Source organism: Gorilla gorilla, chromosome 2 (genome assembly GCF_029281585.2).
Source record: "Gorilla gorilla gorilla isolate KB3781 chromosome 2, NHGRI_mGorGor1-v2.1_pri, whole genome shotgun sequence".
NCBI classification, from domain to species: Eukaryota; Metazoa; Chordata; class Mammalia; order Primates; family Hominidae; genus Gorilla; species Gorilla gorilla.
In genome coordinates, this window is record NC_086017.1 from 79,929,859 (window position 1) to 79,954,144 (window position 24,286).

At 38.1% G+C, this 24,286-nt stretch overlaps 1 long non-coding RNA gene across 2 annotated transcripts in view; it reads left to right on the forward strand.

Annotated features, from left to right (window-relative positions):
- The window catches only part of LOC109026216 (uncharacterized), a 173,328-nt gene that overhangs the window by 46,769 nt on the left and 102,273 nt on the right, over window positions 1–24,286 (forward strand). Inside the window, exon 4 of one of the 2 annotated variants that reach the window (XR_010132870.1) lies at window positions 18,858–18,930. The exons of the other annotated variant lie outside the window; for it this stretch is intronic. This is a non-coding gene — a long non-coding RNA (uncharacterized lncRNA). The remainder of the gene's footprint in view (window positions 1–18,857; window positions 18,931–24,286) is intronic. 2 annotated transcript variants of the gene reach the window in all.

Genomic DNA, 24,286 nt, shown 5'->3' on the forward strand with positions numbered 1-24,286 from the left:
CTGCATATTGATTTTGGAAGATTTGCAATGCGGTACATGTAATGGGTATTTTTGCAGCTGGTACCAAATGTATCCAAAATTAATATTTATTTTACATTATTCATTTTGTTCTTGTACTTTCCAATTTTTAGGCATAAAAATTAATACTTACCTTGAAATACTTTTGAAAATCAGTATTTTTATTACTTGGAAGCCTGGGAATCCTGTTTCTTTTGTTGTTTCACATTGCACTACTTTTCTATTGCTTTTGCAACAAACTACTGTAAACCCTGCAGTTTCAACAATACATATTTATTATTGTACAGTTCTGGGGCTCACTGAGCAAAATCATGGTGTTGGCAGGGCTAAATTCCTTTCTGGAGGTCTAGGGGATAATTTATTTCTTTGCTTTTTCCTGCTTCTAGAAGTGGCCCACATTCTTTGTCTGGTGGCCCCTTCCTTTATCCTCAAAGTCAGCCCTGTTCATCCCTCTGGCTCCCTTCCATAGTCACATCTTTCTCTCCCTCTGACATCATCAGGGAAAGGCCTTGTTAAGGACTCATGTGACTAGGCTGGGCCCACCCAGGTAATCCAGGTTAATCTATGAGCTCAACATCCTTCACCTTTGTTACACCTGTGAATTCCCTTTTGGCAGGTGAGGTCACATATTCACAGGTTCCAGGGATTTGGATGTACCATTGTTCTGCTTACTGCTCACAGAAAGATAAAGAATGTTAACAGTAATAGCAGTTGCTGTCATTTTTTAGTTGATGCCTCTTTTGGACCCCTTACAAAAGTGATAAAGTATGGTGCATAGTATGCACTAAGTATTTTTTGGGCTAACGAATGAATGAATTAAGGATAAAACTATTGCACAGGAACAAAAAAATACAGTAGATGTTCAGTAAATAGTAGGTATTATTATTATTATATAATTTCTCTCTCTCTCTCTCTCTTTTTTTTTTTTTTTTTTTTTTTTGAGACAGAGTCTCGCTCTATCACCCAGGCTCCCAGGCTGGAGTATAACAGTGTGATCTCGGCTCACTGCAACCTCTGCTTCCTGGGTTCAAGCGATTCTCCTGCCTCAGCCTCCCGAGTAGCTGGGACTACAGGCACACACCTCCATGCACAGCTAATTTTTGTATTTTTAGTAGAGACGGGGTTTCACCGTGTTGTGTGGCTGGTCTCGAACTCCTAATCTCGTTATCTGCCCACCTTGGCCTCCCAAAGTGCCAGGATTATAGGCATGAGCCATATAATTTCTCAAGTATCTTCAAATTGTGCCAGATGTGTGTGTCTTTTTCCATTTGTGATACTATAGAAAAACACCTGAGACTGGTTAGCTTACAAAGAACAGTTCTGGAGCTTGGAAGTCCAAGATCAAGGTGCCTGCTTCTTGTTTAGACCTTCTTACTGTGTCTTTGCATGGCAGAAAGCGGAAGGGCAAGAGAGCATGAGTGTTGAGTCCCCACATGGATGAAGAGCAGAAGAGAGTTGATCCGCTCTTGCAAACCATTTTTTATAGTGGCATTAATCTATTTATGGGGAGTGGAGCCCTCATGACCTAAACTCTTTCCATTAGGCACCACCTCCCCACACTGTTGTATTGGGGATTAAGTTTTCAACACATGGATTTGAGGGACATATTCAAATCATAGCAATGATTTGAGTAGCAAAAATACCACTCAGGTAATTAAAAGACACATTTTGGTTAAGAGTTTAGACTCTGGATTTATTCATTCATTTTTTTTACACATTCCACAATTCCCTATTACTAAATACGCACTGTGCTACCGGTTGTGAATACAATGATGAGCAGAACAGATGTGCTCTCTTGCCTCATGATGCTTTCAATCTAGTGGAAAGGGCAAACTATTAGGTAAATAAACAAATTAAGGTTCATATCCTGGTGCCATAACTTACCAGCTGTGTTATGTGATTCTGGGCAGATGACTTAACCTCTCTGAAACTTGATTTCCTCATCTGTAGCTGAGGTTAATAGGACTTACCTTGAGAGGTTTTTATAAAGATTAAATTACTTATTACACATAAATTTTTATTACAATCCTTGGCACATAAGAATCATTTTTAAGTAACTTTTAAAAATGATCATTATTAGGCACCTAAAGAAAACTTGACTCTATTTTTGATGAGGAAGTTTCATCCTTTATAGGGACAACACCAAATAGCAATATAGACTTTAAGAAGGTAAAACTGTATCCTAACTTTCTCTCACTGATTGCTCATGCTAAATTTTCAAGAAAATACTGTTACTACTACTATTGCTACTATACCTACAACTATTAATATTATTACAATACTTACCTTTACTAACTTCTTCTTATGTGTCAGACACTATTCTAATCACTATGTCTGCATTATATTATTTAATCCAGATCACAGCCCTGTAGTGTGAATTGGTCACTCTTATAGAACTCACTTCACAGCTAAGAAATTTGAGAGAAGACGGTTAAACCCTACAACTACAACAGGAGAGTGACAGAGCCAGGATTCCTACTCAGGCAGTCTGACTTAGGTGTCAACCATTCTTTGGAAGGCGGCAGGATTTGAGATAATTTTCCAGTGAGGCAAATTGCATGGTGTAGGATGGTGTGAAAATAGAAGAGGACTATAGCACTGAGAATTTCATTTTGCTCTGTATTTTCTAAGATAAAGGATCAAAGAGACATAACTCCTAAGATAAAAGAGACATAACTCATTTGTTGATATATTTATTCTTTGATCAAACATTTACTGCATACCTACCAGGTAGTGGGTACTGTTAGAGGTGATTAAATTTGTGTCCTCAAGGAGCTCTTAGTACATTGTGGGGACAAGTAGTCACCATGGAGTTTGCTGCCTGTTTTAATAGAGGTCTGTGCATATGATGCTTAGGAAACTTCAGTACATCTCACCTAGCATTCTCACCAGCCTTTTCCTGGGTGGCCAGGAAAGGCTACCCAGAGGAAATATGTCATGAGAAACAATTCATTTGCTTACTAAAATCTTAGAAAATTACTTACTGGCAAGATATGTGGATATGTACATAAATGCATATCACAATGATTAATGATACAGGCTTTGGAGTTAAAACTGGCTGCTTTCAAACCTTGCCATTGCCATTTATGAACCTTTGACCTTATACCCTTTAAGTCTTAAGAATATCTCTTTCTTTAGGTTGAGGTGAAGACTACAGGTAGAGATCTTGGTACCGTGTCTGGTGTGTGGTAAATGGCCAAAGCACATTAATGTTTATTATCATCATTATTGTTGTCACTAGCATCATCATCACCATCATCATCATTATCATCATCATCATTATCATTATAATTCTTTTAGAAATAATTCTCAAACAGTATGACAGGAAATGAGAGATTTTTTTGTTGCTGTTGCTGAATTATTAAGAAACAGTACGTTGGTCTTAATTTTTAAAGCTGGAAAAATTTCAGTCACTTTATAAGTCCCTGTGATCTCATAGAAATATATATTACTGGAATTGATGTGTGGAAAGAGCACAGTTTGTTTTTACCCCAGCTGAAAATGTGCAATGACATAATGTAACCCTTTAAGATAACAGAAGCCAGCTGCCCCATTCACATTTAAATATGAGTCACCTTCCAGGGAGACTTGCAAGATTCTATGTGCCAAGCTGGAAAAGTAAAAAATTGCCAGCAAGGAGGGAAAGAATAAATTCACAATTGGAAGGAGGTATTACAAGCTAAAGGCCCCACCTAGCCAATTCCCTCTCAGAGCAGAAAGTGGCATGCTAGTGGCCAGAGAGAAGAACTGCCCCACCGTGGCATTGTGATCTATATTACTGAAACACAGAGGCCTTGTCACATTTAGAAAATTCTTTCTACTCGATTAAAAATATTTTGTGTTCTGTGTAAATGGCACATTTGCTCAGGTACAAACACAGTCTGCTGCAATGAATTTCTAAAAAACGCAATATAGTTATTTATGAATTCCTCCATCTCACAACCCCACCCAGGACCTTGGCATTGGGTTGGCCAGCCACTTCCAATGTCTTCCAGTACAGCAGAGCAGCTCTCAGAAGAAAACCGAAGGCTATAGGGACAAGAAAAGACAGGCTTGAAATTTCAAATGATGTCTTTGTGAGTGTTTGCTGAGAACCTATCAGAAAGAAGAGACCTGTATGTGGTGCTTGGGACCAACATTTTAAAAATTAATTACATATGTTAATTGAATTGACACATAGGCAATTAGAAGAAGTTAAAGGTTAGTTTAAAGGAATGACAGACTGCTAATTAGGATTCCCCTCATGGTTGAATCAGATTTGCTATGGATCTGTCTTGGTCAACTTTTACCTGAATGATAATTCAGTGATCAATGATCAGTTGGTTGACTCGAAACCCAGAAGTCACTTTAATTTTGGCAGTTTGGAGAGGCGGAGGCATAGAGTAATCCATGTGCCTGGAAGAAGTCATGCTCACCAGGCACAGCAGTGGGTGCTGTTTTCAAGAATAGAGGCAGACTGGCTGGGTGCAATGGCTCACACCTGTAATCGCAACACTTTGGGAGGCTGAGGCCAGCGGATCACTTGAGGTCAGGAGTTCAAGACCAGCCTGGCCAACATGACAAAACCCCATCTCTACTAAAAATACAAAAATTAGCCAGGCATGGTGGCACACACCTGTAATCCCAGCTACTTGGGAGGCAGAGGCAGGAGATTGCTTGAACCCAGGAGATGGAGGTTGGAGTGAGCCGAGATTGCACCACTGCCCTCCAGCCTGGGCCACAGAGTGATACTCCATCTCAAAAAAAAAAAAAAAAAAAAAAAAAAAAAAAGAATACAGCAGATTGTTAGAGAAGGTAAAATGGGAAGTATAAAGGTGAACTTGAATTTGGCTTTTCAAGAAAATCTTTTGGAGGACAACTTGATAATATGAATCCTACACTTTGACTTCTAATTTTATTTCTAGCAATTAAACAACATACTTCAAGATGTACATAAGGATTTAACAGGGAAGATGTTCAGAGTAGCATTGTTTACTTTAATGAAAGATTGAAAATCATATATAAATATTTATTAGGTTGGTGCAAAAAGTAAGTGCGGTTTTTGCCATTACTTCTAATGGCAAAAACCACAATTACTTTTTGCACCAACCTAATAGAATAGAGGATTGATAAATAAATTATAAACATCCATACAATGAAATATTTCTGTGCTGTTAAAAGGGTTGTTTAGCGTTATATTTATGGACACACGAAGATGGGATCTATTTATTGCTAAGTGAAAATAAGGTGGTAGATCTGATTTTGGTTATGATTTTACATAACTAGCATCTTTTTGTACAATGTTATTTAGGTTAAAAAATTGTAGAGTGTCTATCATTAGATCTCTTTCCATTTCTATTAACTTAATAAATTTATGTTGGTGGAGTTCTGACATTTAATTTCTTAGCTTTGTAAAAAGTAATGTTTAATTTTATTAAAGAGAATTCAGGCTGGTGCAGTGGCTCATGCATTTAATCCCAGCACTTTGGAAGGCTAAGGCAGGAAAATCACTTGAACCCAGGAGTTCAAGACCAGGCTGGGCAACGTGGAGAGACCGTGTCTTTAGAAAAAAATTAAAAAGTAACCAGGCATGGTGGCATGTGCCTATAGTCCCAGCTACTCAAGAGGCTGAGGTGAGAGGATCATTTGAGCCCTAGAGTTTGAGGCTGCAGTGAGCTGTGATTGCACCACTGCATGCCAGCCTGGGCAATACAGCGAGAACCTGTCTCAAAAATAAATAAATAAATAATAAAAAAGAGAGAGAATTTTAAATATATAACCTATTTATTTTCTTAACTCTATAACTACTTATTCACAAAAAAAGCAAAAATAAAGTATTACCCACAAGAATATTCCCACTTTGACAATGTCCTCAGAATAATCACAGTCTCTCACATACTCTATGTGGCCAGTCTAATATCAGTGTGACCCCACTGCAGTGTCAAAAAATATATTTTGCAAGAGTAAATGACGGAGGAGCACTCCCAATCTCCTTGAGCAAAAGCCACCTCATCTCTTCTCTCCCCTGTTACCTCGGCAGCTTCCTGCAATCATAGAAAAAAATGGGAGAGTAACACATTGTCCACAAGAAGCACTTTATAATTTCAGCATTAAATTTTATTTGTACACTGCATGTATGCTACTAAAATAGTAGCAAAAATTGGTCAAATGTGAGATTTGGGGAATGCCATTCCACCTAACATTTGGTGGTGGTAAGTGGAATTCTGGCATTAATGTTATGTAACATATGCATATTTGCATGTATGTTTAAATCAAGGTTTCTCAGTCTTGGCATGATTGACATGTTGGGCTGAATAATTCCTCATTGTGAGGGGGTGTTCTGTGCATTGTAGGACGTGTAGCACCTGTGAACAACCAAAAATGCCTCCAGAAATTGCCAAATGTCACCTAGGAGTTAGAGGTTGGGAGAATGTAGGGACAAAATTGCCCTCATTTGAGAAGCACTGGCTTAGATTGATATGTATGTGTTCCAACGTTAATGGGTATTATTTCAGGGTGGCAAGAACGTGAATGATGCCCCCTTTTCTTTCTGCTTCTCTTGTTCTACTTTATACATCTTGACTTGTGTTTCTTGTATATTAAAGAAAAAAGTCAAAAGACAAAAAATGCATAATAAGCCTATCAGTGCTCTGAAAAGCAGAGCATACAGTGCTGTCACTCATGGTCCTTGCAGTTGCATAGTGCTTTGGAATTTGCAGTTCCCTTCACATATGCTTATCATCCTTTTGGAGCATTCATATCCTGGGAAATAGATGGATGGGGATTCTTACTTTTCTTCTTTACAGGGAGAAATGCTGAAGTCTAGATCAAAGTCATTGTAGTGGTTAAACAGCAGAAGTTGCACTAGAGCTGCAGCTTCTTGACTCTTGAATTACATTAACCACTGCTCACTGATAGGGAGCCTGTAGCCTTTTCCATGCATTACGTGTAGGCATGGCTCTGAGCTGTGTTTGCCCTAGGGGCTTGTGTGCATATCACTGTGATCATGAAGACTTGTCAATGGGGCATTTGAACTAACACATAGAAAAGAGATCAGAAAGGCAAGGCATTCCCCTGTTAAAGATGAGAGCAGTGGTGAGGTCTCAGATGGGTGACTCATTTCCTTGAGTGAGCTCCCACATAGAGTCCCAAGCCATTTTGAGGTTTTCAACACACAAGGAGACTGACACGTGCCAATTTTGTAAGATATTGTCTATGAAATATTTTATGCACTCAGTTTTTCTGTCCTGGATGCATATATATTTTGAGAAATTTTAATGGAATTAGTTCAGTTAATTCCCAGGGAAACAGACCCTTCCAGGTTTCCCATTATACTACATATCTGGGGTTCTTTCTTTTTTTCACTGGTGCATTTCCTGTGGAACTATTAACACTGCTGGGTATTATGCATGTGCATCGACAGGTGGATATACCCACATGTTGGGAATTTAATTTCTCAGTCTATGTATGTCTTGGATAAGGTACAGTAATTATCATTATCCATTAATACTAGAATGCACAAAAATACTCTGAGAAGTAAATATTTAATATTTCACACTCATTGCCTTTTTTTGTTTTTTAATTTACTGTGTGGATAACAAGCAAATTGTACACTTTCTCTTCCTGCAGTCTTAAAATTAAGCTCTTTTACTTTTGAATAACAACTGGTTGGCAAACACTTACCATTTAATTTTCTTACGTTGAGTATGAAGCATTCCAGCATATCTGCAAAGTAGTCAACATATAGATATAGGTGAGTGTAAGAAATTTTGCTTTAGATTTTAATTTTAGTTTTAATTTTAAGAGCATTAATATCTTGCCCCAGTGACTACACTTTTAATTTAACCTGCTGTACTCGCATTCTCACATTTCAAAACTGACAAGTGAATGGGGAGGGAGGGAAGGCTTTATGTAGTGTTGAACTTGGCATAACTCCTTTAAAAGCAGTAATACCCATCTCTGGATCTTGGAATGCACAGCAAGGAAGAGAGCCCAGCACATAATTTGGTTCTCCAAATAATTCCTGAACTAATCAAAGATATCTGTACCTCATCACGCCTCCATTCCTCCTCTTGGATCCTGTGTCTGTTGACTTTGCATCCTCTCTTGTTCGGTCCTTGGTTTGACCTTCAAATCTGACCATTTGTCTTTAGGGTTGTGACATTCTTTTCTATCTGTGACTTACTCAAGTCTAGCAGGTTAAACTTGACCATGGTCACCATGTATAACATTAACCCCCAAAGTTAAAGGATGAGTTTCTATCATCCAAAATTCCTCTTAGCTTAGATTCAGCATTGCAAACTCTGTTCTGTCCAAGAGCCAGGCAGGCAATGTTGACTGGTGGAGCGGGCTGTGGGCAGGACAACATGGAGTGATGAGGACTGTGGTCAGCCAGAAAAAGTTCGGGACTAATCTCAACAGGGAAGTAGCTGCTTCATCCCTGCTCAATGTTGCTATTTAGAAATGTGTACCTAGAGTTGCCAGATCTTTTTAATTTTTCAGGAGAAATCAGAAATTTAGACTTCTGGCTGAAATATCTTGATTTTCAAATATAGCATAAAATTTCTAATTTTTAAAAACACCATGCATATCAATTACAGAAATTTGAAATGCTATTTGATGATGTCAAGGAATTATTATTAAATTTTGGTGTGATCTTGATCTTGAAACTGTAGTTGTTTTTTTAAATGTCCTGATATTTTAGAAATATTAACTGCAATCTTAACAGATGACTGATGCAATATTTGAGATTTGCTTCAAAATGATCCAAGGGTTGGGGTGAAGAAGAGGATATAAATGAAACAAACAAGGCTGGCCAATAGGTTGATAATTATCAAAGCTGGATGATGGAGGAATATATACATATTTAAATTTGTATATGTTTGAAGTTTCCATAATAAAGAATTTTAAAAAACCATGGCCACAGGCCAGATTTGACTTCAAGCTACTAGAGTTGTCTCTGATCCATGAATTTGTCTATACACATCCCAATCTACTTATATTTTTAATCTGTACTATATTTGGTTGTAGTATTTTTAAAAGTTTATCATAAATGTACCACTCTAAGGCTATGAGAGCTGTCCCTTATTCCACAATTCGTGAACTTTTTTGAACAAGTGCATGTTCATCCCATTTACTTTGTACATTTTTAAACCTCCGATGATATTTCCCGTGAGCTTTCATCCTTCCAGAAGAATTTATTATTCTCTCCTTATATAAAAGTTCTCAAATTTATCGACATGCATTTCAGAGGCTTTCCGTTGAACTTATCTTATGTGACCCATTGTGTCTTTTCTAAGGCATGTGGAATTTTGCATAAATTCTAAATAATGTGTTGTTGTATATTGGAAAAAGGAGAGATTAATTTTCCTTTCAATTATTGTCACCTTGTTACCTATTTCTCCTTCCTTTTCTTTCAGGATCTGAACCATCCTATTTATTCCTTCCTCTTTGGACTTTGAGCTCTTTGAGGACAATTGTAGTGTGCCATCTTAGTGCCTAGCCAATACCTACCTCATAAATAGCCTTTCATTTACTCAGAGATATTTATGAAGCCCCTTACTTCTTCCCACTCCTTCAACTCCACTCCTTTCTTGCTAAAAGTGATGTCTCACTCTCTGAAAGAAGAGAGCAATATTTCAATGATCCTTTGGGCAATTTCTGTTTTCTTTCCAGGATCACTGCAGACTGAGCCAGAGCCCCATTTATAGATTAATCTTGACACCTGTCTTTCTTTCCCATTCTTCTCCTTCTTGTCATACCTCAAAGTTAGAGACGAAGGGCTTCTTGGAATTCCTTTTGATTTTTACTAATCTCAAATTTGGTAGCCATCACCATGTGATTGTCCATCTGGCCTTCCTTTGCTCCTTTATTCAACAAAGATTTACTGGGCACATACTATGTGTCAGTCACTATGTGTCTATATCAAGGATCTGTTGGTAAACAAAACAGACAAAAAGTCTTTTCATAAATAAATGAAGAGGATGAGTAAGAGGATTTCAACAACAGAAGGAAAGACTTACGAGCTTCTTAAGAACTGTATCTGTTCATCAACCGTTCGGCTACCTTTCAGGTTTTCTAGTTTTGTTTTCTTTTTGTACATAGTTATTTAGAAACAACCTGTCCCCTTTTCCAATTTTCATGACCCATTTAATGTTTTACATATTGTTTCTCTCTCTCTCTCTCTCTCCCTCTCTTCACTAAAGCTTTTCTTGGAAATACACTATCGAGGTGGAAAGTGATTTAACAAAGTAAAGTTAAATAATATTAGAACTCATAGTGTATCTATTAAAATGTTTATATTTCACATCTAACACTTCTTATTACATGTTAAAATACAGTGGTATTTAAATTAACAAAAGATTCTCACTCATGCTACAAGATAAACAGCCCTAATCCAGATACTCTTCCCACTGTATTAGGCAGTGTTCAGTCCTTATCAGTTGCATATATTTTTCCTATGACAGGAGGCCATATTTTGATGCCAAAGTTAAGTAGTGCTATATTGAAAAAAAGCCTAATCTATATAAATGAACTAGTTTAAAAATATGACGGCATTTAGTCAACTAATCAGCTATGAAAATAGCTGCAACCAGAGAAAACATTTATCTGTGGGAAGTATCTAATCTATTTGTGTCCCAAAGAAGGCAGGCAGGAATGTATGGATGTGATAGTTAGCCAAAGAGACTGTGCAAAGAGAAAAAGAAATAGTTTCTTAATACTCCTACTAAATTACATTCAGAGCACTTCCTTTCTATTACTTTGTCACAACATGACCTTGCCCAATTTTAGTCAAGTCAGAATGCAAAATAAGTTTCGTGGATAATTTTGTTATTGGGGAAAGGGGGTTAAAAATGATATTCTTTAAATATGCCCTTCTTTTCTATCTTACCCCCTTCCCTCTCTACTTTTGAATGTTTATCTTCTTTTGAAAGTTACCAGATCTTAAAAGGGTACAGTATTTTTAATTCATTTTAAAAGAATGTTTCTATATACATTTTTTAAATTTTGGATTATTCTCGTGGGACTAACACAACACTGAAAATTTGGCATCTGCAAGCATAATTCAATGAAGAATTGTCTTTGCCTTGTTTGAGGACATTTAGTTTTGAAATAACAGCATTAGAATCTTTTGAAAATAACAGAACATGAACAGAAAATTATTTCCCTTGGAAAAAACTGTAGCTAATTTTTCCTTTGGCTGATTTGCTGCTGAAATCACACATTCGTATAAATGCCAAGCTATACATATGCATATACATATGTATATGGATGAGTGTATGTGTGTGTGTGTGTGTGTGTGTGTGTAAAATTCCACTCTACAATCATGCTATAAATTGGAGAATTTGTCTTTTTAAACTAACACTCATTCATATACAGGTCAGGAAGTAATGCAGAATGTTGGTGTTGCTAACACATTTCATCCAAGATTTCAATTAATTAAGTTTTACAATTCCCCCATGCAGTGGGCAAACACTGTCATTTTCTCAGCTTTATTGATGGGAAATTTGAGTGGAAAATCCTGTTCCAGGTCAAACAAAATCCAGGTCCTCAGAGCCAAAGAGAAAGGGAAACTTGAGATATCTATTTGATATTTCAGTTGAAAACAAGTATTTGTTGAGTGAATGAAATATACCTATTAACAAAAAAGGTTTTGGGATCTGAATTAGTCAAAATATCTCTTCATTTTTTTCCTTTTGAGAAGAACGCCATCTAAACTGTGAATTTAATTGAACTTCATTCAGCCTCAAGAAAGTTGATGAGGAAGAACCAGATACACATACATAAATGTAGGCAGTTGAGGCTTGCATTGCACAGGGGTTGCAAGAGAGACAGAGGTAAACAGTTCTCACAATCCAGTTTGCTGAATGCAAAAGGATCCTGCCATCATGAATTAGAATGGGCACTGACCTCCTTAGCATAAAGCTGCATTTCTGCTTGACTTTACTTTGAACCTGCAGTTAAAAGTTTGTCTTAGTTTGGATGCAGTAAAAGTTCCAGCTGATTCAGAACAGATTTGGGTATTCCAGACAGAATCACCAGATCTAACAAAAAGGTCTTCTAAAAATTCAAAGGGGTTTCATGAAGCCATGGGGAAAATTTCAGGTTTATACACTTTGAAGTATAATGTGTGTCCTGGACCCAGTTCTAGTCTCAGTCCATAAAAACCCTGTGCTGGCTTTGTAGCCACAGTACTGAGGAGAAGTAAGAATTTTGTTTAAATGGATATCGGGCAATTGATACCATTCTCATTTAACTTGCTGATAATTGCAGTTATAAAATGGGTCAGCCCCAGCAACCATTCTTGTCCAAAGTTCTTTTATAATTACATTGTCTTGTTTGTTCCTCTATAATAGGAGGCCTGCAGTTGATCACTTGCTACTTACCAGTGACTGTATATACCATCATATAAATCTCAAAATAGATAGGTTCTATTCTAATTTTACAGTTTAACAAATCAAGTCAGAGAGATTAAATAATTGACTAAGGGCACACAGCTACCATGAAGTGGAATTCAGATTTGTATCTAGTTTGTAGGATCCCAAGCCCTAAGCCTATAGGAACTATCACTACTCTTGTCAGCGGGAAGGTATTAATATATCCGTTTTATAGGTTGAGGAAATCAGGGAGGCTAGTTGACCTGTTTAAGTTCATAAGAAGTTAGTTCCAGAGCCTGGGCTGTATCTGGTCTCTATTTTTTCTAACAAGGAGCTCATTCTACCAGACCCCAGACTTGTAGGATGATAGAAGTATGTGCTGGCTAGAAGAGCTTTATATGTATTATTTGTAAAGTGACATGTTTATTGTAAAATAAATAATAATTCAACCTAAATCAATAGAAATTTAATTTTAAATCAGAGGACGAGAACATTAGGTAAGCATTTTAGATAGAGATCATAAATTCAAAATTTAGTTCCTGTAGTAGCCAGGGTTATTCAGATAAAAAGAACCAATGGGATATATAGATATATATAGAAGGAGATTGATATGAGAGATTGGCTTACACAGTTATGGGAGTTGAGAATTCCCATGATCTGCCATCTGCAAGATGAAGGCCCAGGAAAGCTGATGGTGTAGTTCCAGCCCAATCCCCAAAGACAGAGAACCAGGGGGAACTAATCGTGTAAGTCCCAATCTGAGTTCAAACACCTGAAAATCAGGAGCACTGGTGTTTCAGAGTGGGAGAAGATAAATATAGTGGCTTGAAAAGAGAGAGCAAATGTATCCTTTTGTTCTATTCAGGCCCTCAGTGGATTGGATGAGTCTGTCCACATTGGTGAGGACAGTCTGATTCAAATGCTAATCTCGTCTGGAAACACACTCACAGACACACCAGAAATAATATTTTACCAGCTATCTGAGCATCCCTTAGCCCAGTCAACTTGACACATAAAATTAGCCCCCCCAGTTGGCAAGTTAAATTGGCTATGGGGGACTTTCTAGCTGTTTTAGTGAATGACACCAGCATTTATTCATTTGTCCTACAAATATTTAGAATCATGTACTAAATGTTCACTGTTAAGGGTAATAATAAAAAGTTGAAGAAGACAGACTGTCTTGAAGATCTTGAGTGTTATTGGTGATAAAGATCTGATATACGGGAATCATGGATAACAAAAATCTATGAAGTGTTGTAGAATGTATGAAAAAAGAAAGACCTTTGTCGGTTGATATTAGTGAGGGACTCTTCAGGGAGATTGTTGATCTTGAGCTATGTCTTAAAGGAAGAATTAAATTGGGATTTGTTGAGAATTAGATGCAGGAGAATCACTCTGTTAGTGCAAGACTTACTTATTGCTGGAATATTGAGTGCCCACTTCATGCCAGGCACTGTGCTAGTTGCTAGGGACATGGCTACGACAAGGACAAAATACATTCCCTTATGGAGTGTTTAGCCTAGAGGGAAACCAACAGTTAAACAAGGAATTATTATAAAGTCTGTGCTGTGAGAGCTTGGAGAAGGGGAACTTGACCAGCAGGAGAGTCTGGGAGGCAAAACCTCCCAGGGGAAGTGCTATTTTCTCTAATAAATATGAAAAAGTCAAAAGATGCACTGACTATGGTCATAGGCACTATAATTCATATACAATAACTTTTAATCAGGAACCAATTTTTATTTTCCTCTGCCATTCCACCATTTCTGAGCAAACTTTTCTGCTATCTATTGATAGATACTTAGGCTTCAAATTAATTTGAAGGTTATCCTGGAGAAAATATTATGATGGCTTATTATTTCCATCACCTCCTATTTGCTGTCACAACTTGGGGGGAGATGCTACTGGCATCTGGTGGGCAGAGGCCAGGGATGCTGTTAAATATCCTACAATGCACAGGACAGTCCCCACAGCAAAGAATGATCTGGCCCAACATGTCAATAGTGCTTCAGTACCCTGATCTAGACATAGAAAAACTTGGACTGAGTTTGGGAATCTGAGCAGTCCATATTAGCAAAGCTTAGAATATATACATATGAAAGGGAATAATGGGTTAGACAGGCCAAACTGTAGAGGGTCATGGATGTAGGTCAGTGGAAGTCTGTACTTAAGTAGTGGAGAAAAGATGAGAGGAAGAGGGAGTGAGTGGGAGTGGAAAATTATCTGGATATTTTAGATTGGAAGTCGTGAGAGCTTAAACTGGAGATGATGACAATAAAAATGGAGGAAAAAGGATGTATGCCAAGATGCAGACATCCATGCATAAAAGGATGTATATCCTGCCTGCAGGAGGAGAGGGAAGGCCATTCCAAAGGTGGTAGCTTTGGCAGTGGTGCTGCCATTCATGAGTAATAGACAAGGCAGGAAGAGGGATTTGGGGGAGAAAAATGAATCTGGGTTTGCGTGTGTTGTGGTTGAGATACCGACAGGACCTCCAGTTGGGACTGCCTAGCAGGCGAATGCAACTGTGAGTCAGGAGCTCAGAGCCATGACCAAGTCTAGGGACCATGCTAACATCTTTGTTCTAAGCCAGAGGTCCTAAATTGGCAACCTGTGGGCCCCATCTGGACTACAGATGTGTTTTGTTTGGCCTGCATAATGTTTAAAAAATCTTTAAGATTTGTAACAACATACACATCGAGAGACTGCGTATAAAAACCCATCTTTTCTGCTTGTCTTGAAATATCAGAGCATCTGGCAATTCTGGGTTCTCGTTTCTGCATGGCCAAAGCCTGAGCTGAGGCTTGGCTGCCCACTTTCCACAGGGCATGATGTCTCCAGTTTGCCTCAATCACCACCATGCCCTGTTAAATGTCACCTGGCCAGCCCACCTCCCAAGTTTACTTTACCTGCCTAAAATTTGAGTTTGCAATGCCTGGGTTAGGTTATGACTGTATCAGATGCTAGCTTCCTCCGATTCATTCGCCTTGTGTCTCCTCAGGTTTGCCTTATGCCTTCAGCATCTCTGGTTACCCTCTCAGGGTTTTCTTTTGCTGTAAATATGCACAGGTCTCTTGTCACTTGCAACAGCTTCACTTGATTCTGCCATCTTCCAAGTTCTTTTTTCCTTCGACTCATTCATTTTGTTGAATGAACAAATGATTCTATGTGTAAACAAACCAGCTGCTTACACTAATGTCTTTGGAACCCCCAGACTCCCCTTCGTTCTCTGCAGTATTTTTGATCCCTGGCCTTAGTCTTCACCATTCTACAGGCAAACCCTCCACAGTGATCATCCAGCAGCCAAGTCCGTTGGCTTTTTCTTCTCTCTAAGCACATTGCAACCCCACAGTCTGTGTGCCACTGTTTCCTCTGCCCATGGTGCTGAGACACCCACATGGCCCATTTCCCCACTTCATTCATGCCCATACAAATAATAATATCGGCATGTTAAGGAGGCCTCTCCTGACCCCACTGTCTAAGAAGGCCCCTCTCCCCATGGCATGCTCTTTCTCCTTGCCCTGTTTTATTTTCTTCACAACATCTGCCACCACCTGACATTATATTAAGTAGAACCACATGAGAATGCACATTTTGTAGGTCAAAACCGGACAAATACTGGCAATTTCTCGTGGTTTGATTTAACATATTAATTTGCTTATTTTCTATCCTCTCCTCCTTAAAATGTAAGATCATTGAGGACAGACTCTGGTTTGCTCACTGTTCTATCCTCAGGCCCCAGAACAGTAGCAGGCACATAGTGGATGCTCAGTACATATTTGTCAGACACAAACATTTTGAGATGCTCTTCATGATCTTTCTGTAGCAGTCACCAATAACCATAATCTCTTTGATATTGCACTGCTCTTCTGTCATTGTGACTTTTATCCTCCCTCTAATGTCTCCTCTCTGCCCATTCTCTGGCTTCTCACATCACTCCTTTCCAAAGGGGAATGTCCCAAAACGTTCAGGCCTGGCTGTCTGTTTCGCTCTGCCATTTCTTGCCTCCTCTGAAAGTCAGTCGTCCTCATGTGTTCATCTCTGAGTTTGGTGTAAATGACTTCCACATCTGTACCTGCGGCCGTGAGCTCAGTCCAAAGTGAGCTGTTAGTATTGGCATCAGTTGCATATTGGACATTCTATTTTGGGTTGCCCATATCTTCAGAAATACAGTATTCCAAAAATTTACATCTTCCTTTATTTTTGAAAATTTGACTTCATCACCTGGTGTCCCTTCTGCCCTTCACTACAAAACTGAAGCTCTTGGGAAGTTCTTTGTCTCCTGCTTTGTCTGCAGGGACCCTCTTCCTTCTGTCACTGGCTACACCCCCCGCCCCCGCCGCATTGACTTTCTTTGAAATGCTTCTCACATCGGTCCCTTTCTTTTCTTTCTCTTGACAAATATCTTGATTAATGCTAGAGCCTTTTATCTCACTGCTTCGTACCTGTTCCCTCAACCCTGCATATTGAGAACAGATTAACTTTTGTATAATATTTGAATAGGTTCATTATTCTACACCAAATATATCTTTAGACCCACCTGCAACTTTGTGAATATTTTGGTCTTTTTCCAGCGTGCTTTTCAAATCCCATTTCCTGTGATGCCTTCTGAACCGCTTAGCCTTCCAGCCCCGTTGGATTCCTTGCTCTTGCTTGAAGATGCAGCACATATTCCCAGTGGCAGCAGCCCTAGGTGTTCTGGGAGGCTAGCCCTTCTTGAGATCCCCAACAGCTTCTCTTCTTTTAGGTAGGATCCGTGTGCCTCCTCTGCAAACATAGCTGCAAAGAATTACATCTTTGAGCAGCCCTTCCCCCGCAAACAGATTTTCATCTGAAGTCCCTCCTACAGAGAAATTCTAGAGCTGCCACTGCATATCCCTGTCTCCATCTTTGCTGACTTTGTTTCCTTCCCCCAGAAACCCCTTTCTGTGAATCAAATCCTTATCACAGGAGACAGTACAGGAGAGTGGTTCAGAGCATGAGTTATGGCGTCCAGGTAACTGGAGCTTGAGTCTTAACCTTTTACACTCCCTTGCTGGGTTACCCATCAGCAAAATTCAGCTGTTTAATTAAGGCAATATTTGTAAAGGGCTTAGCACAGTGCCTGGCATATCTTAAGTATCATTAGCATCAGCATCATCATTCTTCATCATAATTTAAGGCCTACTGTCTACAATAAATCTTTTCCTACAAGGTCAGTCCTCAGATCTCACCTCCTAATTCCTATTGCATTTCTTGTCTGGGCTATTCGGAATACATCCACTTTACAATTCATAATTATATGACTAGGTTGTAAGCTCTCATGGGGCTGGAACCATGTCTTATCCTTCTGTGGGTCCAGTTCTAAGTGCCAGATCTATACATGGCTTTCCACAAATATCTGTGGGATAAAAAATTATTTGAGACTGTGAATGAAGCACAAAGCTGTATTAAAACAGAGTTCCAGTGCCTTGTCATTTAATCAGAAGGAAAATGCCCTGTGTTTCTGTCTATTGTGCTGTCTTAAAATAGGAATAATGAAATATACCAAGTACGTACTAATTTGGCAGTCATTCTCAGAAATCTGGGACTTTACACTTTAATTAAGCACTTGTAGTTAAGCGTTTGGCCAGAAGATGGTGCAGTGTTCAAGGGATCCTTCTCTCTCAAAGTCAAAACTGATTTTCAAGGAATAATATTGCAATCCGACCAAGTCTATAAAGAAATGGGAGAAAGTGATGCCAGTTCAGCTTTGACACCATCCTAGGGCTTAGCAAGTGTCATGCTTTCATGTAGTTTCTTCCTTCCTACTGCCTAGCATAATGAGCTGGAGGACTCTTCTAATTAGCTAAATATTATTGTACATCAGAGTGGGGCCATGCTTCCTGTACATTCTTATTTGGGTTTTGCCAGCCAAGGGAAGAAAGCTGTTAGAGGCAGGAGCAGATGTAAGGAAGGCACAAAACATGCCAAGAAGTCATGGCGCGTCTTTGCTATTGGATGAGTCATTTTACTTCACATGTTTTTATTCTGATATTAGTAGGAATTCTTCAAGTCAATATGTCTTACTGGAAAAATCTTTTGTGTGTGGTGTGTGTATGTGTGGCGTGTGTACAGTGTGTATGTCAAAGTTTTCTCTACCCCTGAAAAAGTTATATAAATAGGATTTGATTGCTAAAATATCCAACGTAAAATGCAGACTGACATAATCTTCTCATTATTATTATCTTTAATGCAATGTAATGTACTGAGCCAGAAAAATAATACTGCAGTTTGATTTCAGATTTGCTGTTTACACTGGTTGGAAACTAATTTAAAGAAGAAGACTCAAAGTTGGTGCTGATCAGCCATCTTTTATAAAGTTTGTGTATCATACACTTGCTCCATTTTTTTTTTTTTTTTTTGCTATGTAAAGTCTTCTGAAAATTGAAAACTGATTTATTATCATGTAGTTATTAGCACAATCACAAAAGAGGTCACTGGTCTTTCCTTTAATTTCTGTCACAGGCTGCAGGCCGTATTATGCTAAATCAAGGGTATGGGGAGATAATTAACATAGCAACTCTGGCAAGTTTAATAGGTGAGTGATGAACATTTAGAGTTTGGCTTCGAAATCCATGTCTTAATTACCACCCGCCTGCGTGCAGTGACGAGGATGGGGCTCTAGCACACCTATTACAGATACAGTCTGTTGGGCCAAAGTTTTCATGAGTTGTCCATAAAACTATTATTAGATTGAGAGACTTCAAGGCAAGAAAGAAAGAAAAGTGCTTTGTGTTTTGTTTTTTTTAGAAAAAAAAATGTGAGAAAGCTGAAGCCATTCCAATGTGTGCCTCTTTCAGAAGTATCCACTCTACTGCAAGAGTTCTCCCTGGGGGGCTGTTGTCCTCTGTGGGACATATGGTACCGTCTAGAGACATTTTTGGTTGTCACATCTGGGGGAGGATGCTATTTGCATCTCGTGGGTAGAAGCCAGGGATCCTGCTAAACCTCCTACAATGCACAGCACAGCCACCCCCACAACACACACACAATAAAGAATTGGCCCCAAATGTTAATAGCGCCAAGGTGCAGAAACCCTGCCCCAGAACTGCCCACTCCATCCCTTGTTATTTTTCACCGCTGGTTGCCAACAGGTGTCACCGCAGGCCCATTTCTATCTGCAGCATTATCAAAGAGAGTCCATAAACTCTTGTAACATATGGAACGAAATCCCAACTGCAAAGCTTTTGTGGAAGGCAGTTACATGCTGGTGAGCTGAGGCCTATGTAACCAAAATTGATCAATTACACAAATTAAGCATAGCCCTTAAGGAATTTATTTTATTGGTCTGGACATCTGTTGCAGTATTGTCCAAATCCAAAACTCAAATGGTGCCTCGGGTTGCCAAGTTAGGCAAGAAAATCTAGTAGCTATAAAAGTACAACTGAAAACCCTATATTAATATCACGTCCATCTGCTGAATGTTACATAAATATGCAGACTTTTTATTTTCCTTGGGAATAACATTTATTTTTACAGTGCCCAGTTTGACATTCTTATGACATTCTGTTCAGTTTATTACATTGTAACTTCAAATGTTTCTTCAAAAATGCATTTATAATGTTGTTGTTAATCTTTTTTCAAGGGTCTGTACCACCTGTTTAACTTATAGTTAAATAGAGAAGTCCTTTTTCTTATAGGAAGAATGGGAAATCTTTGGACAAAGAGGCTCAGAAAAGATTTTGAGTAACACTTGTGTAGTGTAAAGGGAAATTATATAACAGCCATGAATGCTAATATTCCATCCTGCTCTTTTACAAGTTGAAATGTAATCTCCATTTTAAACTAAATTAGCATCATTTCCAAACAGAGTATCATATTTATATCAGATTTATACAACCACATCAGATTACTATTAACATGTAAAATAGCCTCTTTTATGCTGCTGGTAAAAAATAGATTGAAGAGAATGATTTGATTTCCACTTTAATGTCAGGGATTTAAATTAATCTGAGTGGACATGTTTAGGTTGAGAGTTGCTCCAACATTGAAGAAACAGCAGGTAGGGGCGGCTTTACCTTAAGAACCTGTTGTGATCCTGGCACGAAGAAAACCTTGCAGTTATAAAAGTACATCTGAAAATCATGATGTTCCTATCATGTCCATCTGCCGAATGTTAAATAAATATGTTGGTTGGTTATTTAAATATGTTCAGTGGCTAAGCCAACTGGAAAATTATAGGATATGTGTAGGAAAACTTAGAGGACATTTTTCTTCATGTTTTTCCCCTTCATTCTCAGTCTATATATTCAGGAAAACACTTTTTAGTAGTCAATTATTGAAAGAATTCTAATCTAATAATAAAACCATCTAGAGGGGTCAGGGAAACGTAAAAAGCAAAACCAGAACTGAACAAACAAACAAACAAAAAAACCAAGGCAAACAAAACTTGGCACAGATATCGGAGAGATTTCCTTACGGTATTTTCCATTTTAAAAGAAGAAAAAGATAGATAGAATTTTATCAGATTTATTTTAAAAGAACACTTTTAACTGCAAAAGTGGTTCATGTTTACTATGGGACATTTAAGTAATATGAATCTAAAAGTGTATTCAAAAAATTTAATTTTAAAATTTTAAGTGAAAATATATTAACCCATAATTAGATGGGTGGGAGATTCAAGAAAAGGGTAACAATAGGTACTGGTTTTTTTCTTACTAGAAATTCATGATTCATTGACTGTCATTTGTACCAGAATTCTTATATACCCCTCCGCCTCGCCCCCACTTGGAACTAAAGAAAGGAGGGTTGTCTGGATAAAACCCAAATACATTCACTTTTGGGGAAACACATTTCCATTGTAAAAGAAGATAAACTTTCAGGGAAATGAGGAAGATGTCTGAGAGTCTGAATTGGTCAAGAAGGCAAGAGGAGCCAGTTTCTTGTCATTTATGCATTGGTGGACTAATCCTGTTTGAAATAAGATGAGCTGCAGCTGTGCCTGTACTGGAAAAGGAGGAGCATAACTCCTCCAATGTCACCTGCAAAGAATTTTCATGCCAGAGGTTGCCTTATAGTAATGTGGGGTGAATAACTCATTGAGGTAGGGTGACATAAAGGAGCATCTACCATGTACATGGGAGACCTGATTTTTTCCCCTGCTTTTGCTACTGTCGTTTCCAAATCAAATCAATTATTCCATTTTTAAAATAACCAACATGGAAACTGTTTCACAAAACAATTTGTAGTGGTGGGGGTAGAGTCTATAAAAAGGTATCCATATCTCTGAATTCAGCAGTATATAAATATCTAGGAGGCCTTGTGATTTATATTCATGCACCCAGTTAAGTAGATGGATGGTTGAGAAGAGAAGGTAACTTGCTTTTGGAGGGATAGACTCTAACTGGCCAAACTAAGAATAACTCTTTTGATTCCCAATAGTCTTAAAACCAACAGGCATTTTCTTTTCCTGTTATAGAACCGCTGCATTTATTGAAGTCATAAGCCCGTAGTCTATCTTTAGACTCCTGATGTAATTTCTGAATCACCAACCATTTCTGAGACCACAAGATATTTAAAAATAAGATAAGAAATATTGACTGAGACTCCCTGAAGCCTGCAAGGGAAACGAAGATACCGCGGCAGAGGTTTACAGTGGAATTTCTCTCCTGTAGTTCGTGCACATTGAAAATGACATGATCTATCCCAAGGAATAGCTTAAGACCTGATCCACTTAAACAGCTCCAAGTGATTTATCATAAATGTGCTTATTTGGAAGGTTTAGCAGTAACCGCTTATGGGAGGTGGTGGGGTTAACTACCAAAATTGTACATAACTTGGATCCTGTGTATGGCAATTAATCAAGAAATTATATTCTTTGACTTTCTAACAACCCACACAGAGTGCTACATCTGTGGCATGTTTAAAGAGAGAGAGAGGGATGAAATATTTCTTCTAATAAAATGCTAATGGCTTTGTTTTGGAGAAAAAATATTGGATTATTGTGGTGTTAGATTTATCTGTATGAGGATTTCTCGAGTCACAGTCAGTAAGTACTTCTGACAGAAAACCAACTATGTCCTGAATACAATATCCCAGTCTTCTAAATGACTTCAGGATTATGGAGAGGCCCCTTTATAATGCTGAAGAAAGAACACAGGAATAAATGGTGTGATAGAGAACTGTAGCAGTCGAAGTTATTACTGTGAGCATTTGTTAAATGTTCAAGAGTATTTATTTAACCCAAAGCAATTGGAATATGTTAATTAAGACAGGTGAGGCATCCCATTGATTTGTGGTGTCTCTCATGGGCATAACTTGCACCCACTTAGTTGCTCTAGTCCTTAGGTTTTCAAGATTTTGGGGGGATGCCTACTGTGGTTAGGAACCCAGAGCTCACTCCCTTGGAGGGTTAGTTTTACAAATTCAATATCTGAAAACCTAAAAGTACCATCATCTAAAAAGAAAAATTTGGGGCAACAAAAGCGTCAAAGTATAATGTCATTTTCATTCCTATGATCCTTCGTGATGTGGTTCAAACGGCTTATTTTAATGTTTCACTTTTCAATCAGTAGCTTTTTAAAAATGACAATTTCACAAATGCTTATGGAGCATCTACTTTGTGCCTACACTGGCCAAGAGACAGAAAGATGGAATAATACCTGACTTCTACCTTTTAAGATCTCATAGTGCAGCAAAACAGAGAGCTGTAGCAAATATTTGTAATGTGAAAAGAGCAACGCTCATGAAACAGTCCAGTGCTGGACACTTACCGTAGTAGAGACACTGCATCAATGATTCTCTTTTACAGGCAAGGAACTGAAGCTTGCAGAGAGGTTAGATCACACAGTTAACAAGAAGAGGGACAAGCATTTACCGGAAGCCCTGTGTGGTTCTGGATACTCACATAGTGCTTGCCAGACCGCCCGGCATTGTGTTTAGGGCTTTACACTCATGACCTCACTCAGTCTTCATGACAACCCTATGCAGGGGATACTATAATTATCCCCATTTCACAGATGAGCAAACTGAGCTCTGAGAGGGAGCAACTTGACCAAGGTCATGTAGGTAATGTCAGAGCAGCAATTTGAATATAGGCTCTTGACAACTAAACTTTACTGCTGTGAGATGTAGAGGCATTTCTGCCTGGAGCTGCGGGAAGGTACAGAGATTAGGGCAAATAAATTATAAGAAGATTAGAAATATGGTCTTGATAAGGACTTTTAAGATAATGCTTATATCAGACTTCCTTCTGATCTGAGTCAATTGAAGGATGTATTTTTGAACCTTTCAGAAATCTCTCTATAAGTTATAGATCTGAATTTTAGTGAGAATCTATTCCATTCCTTGGAGTGCGAAAATCCAAAACAATGTCTGAGAATTCAGACTTATAAAAATCATACAGAAGTAATTCTTAAAAAATCTTTTATTTTGAAGTAATTGTAGGCTCATGAGAGGTTGTAAAAATAAGAGAGTTATAGTATGCCCTTCACCCAGCTTCCTCCAAAGTTAACGTTTTATATAACCATAGTACATATCAAAAGTGGGAAATAGACTTTGGCAAAATACTGTTCATTAGACCACAGATCATATGGGGATTTCATTAGTTTTTAGATGCACTCTATTGTTTTGTATAGTTCTTTTCCATTTTATCACATGTATTGATTTGTGTAACCATCAAGAAGTAGTTTGTTTTAAGCTGGCATAAAGAAAAAATAAAATAAACTGTTTTGAACAATCTATCATTTTGTTGTATGGTATTGTTATGTTTAGGGGCTGCTTTGCCAAATATCTTACTCTTTTAAAATAATTTATGTTTTAATGGAATATTACCATGATGTAAGAATGATTATTCATAGTAGAAAAAGGTTGCCAAAAAAAAATCCCCTTGGGGGACATAAATTGATCCCATTAAGAAAAATAAGGTTTCCATATATTTATTACTTAAAGCTTAC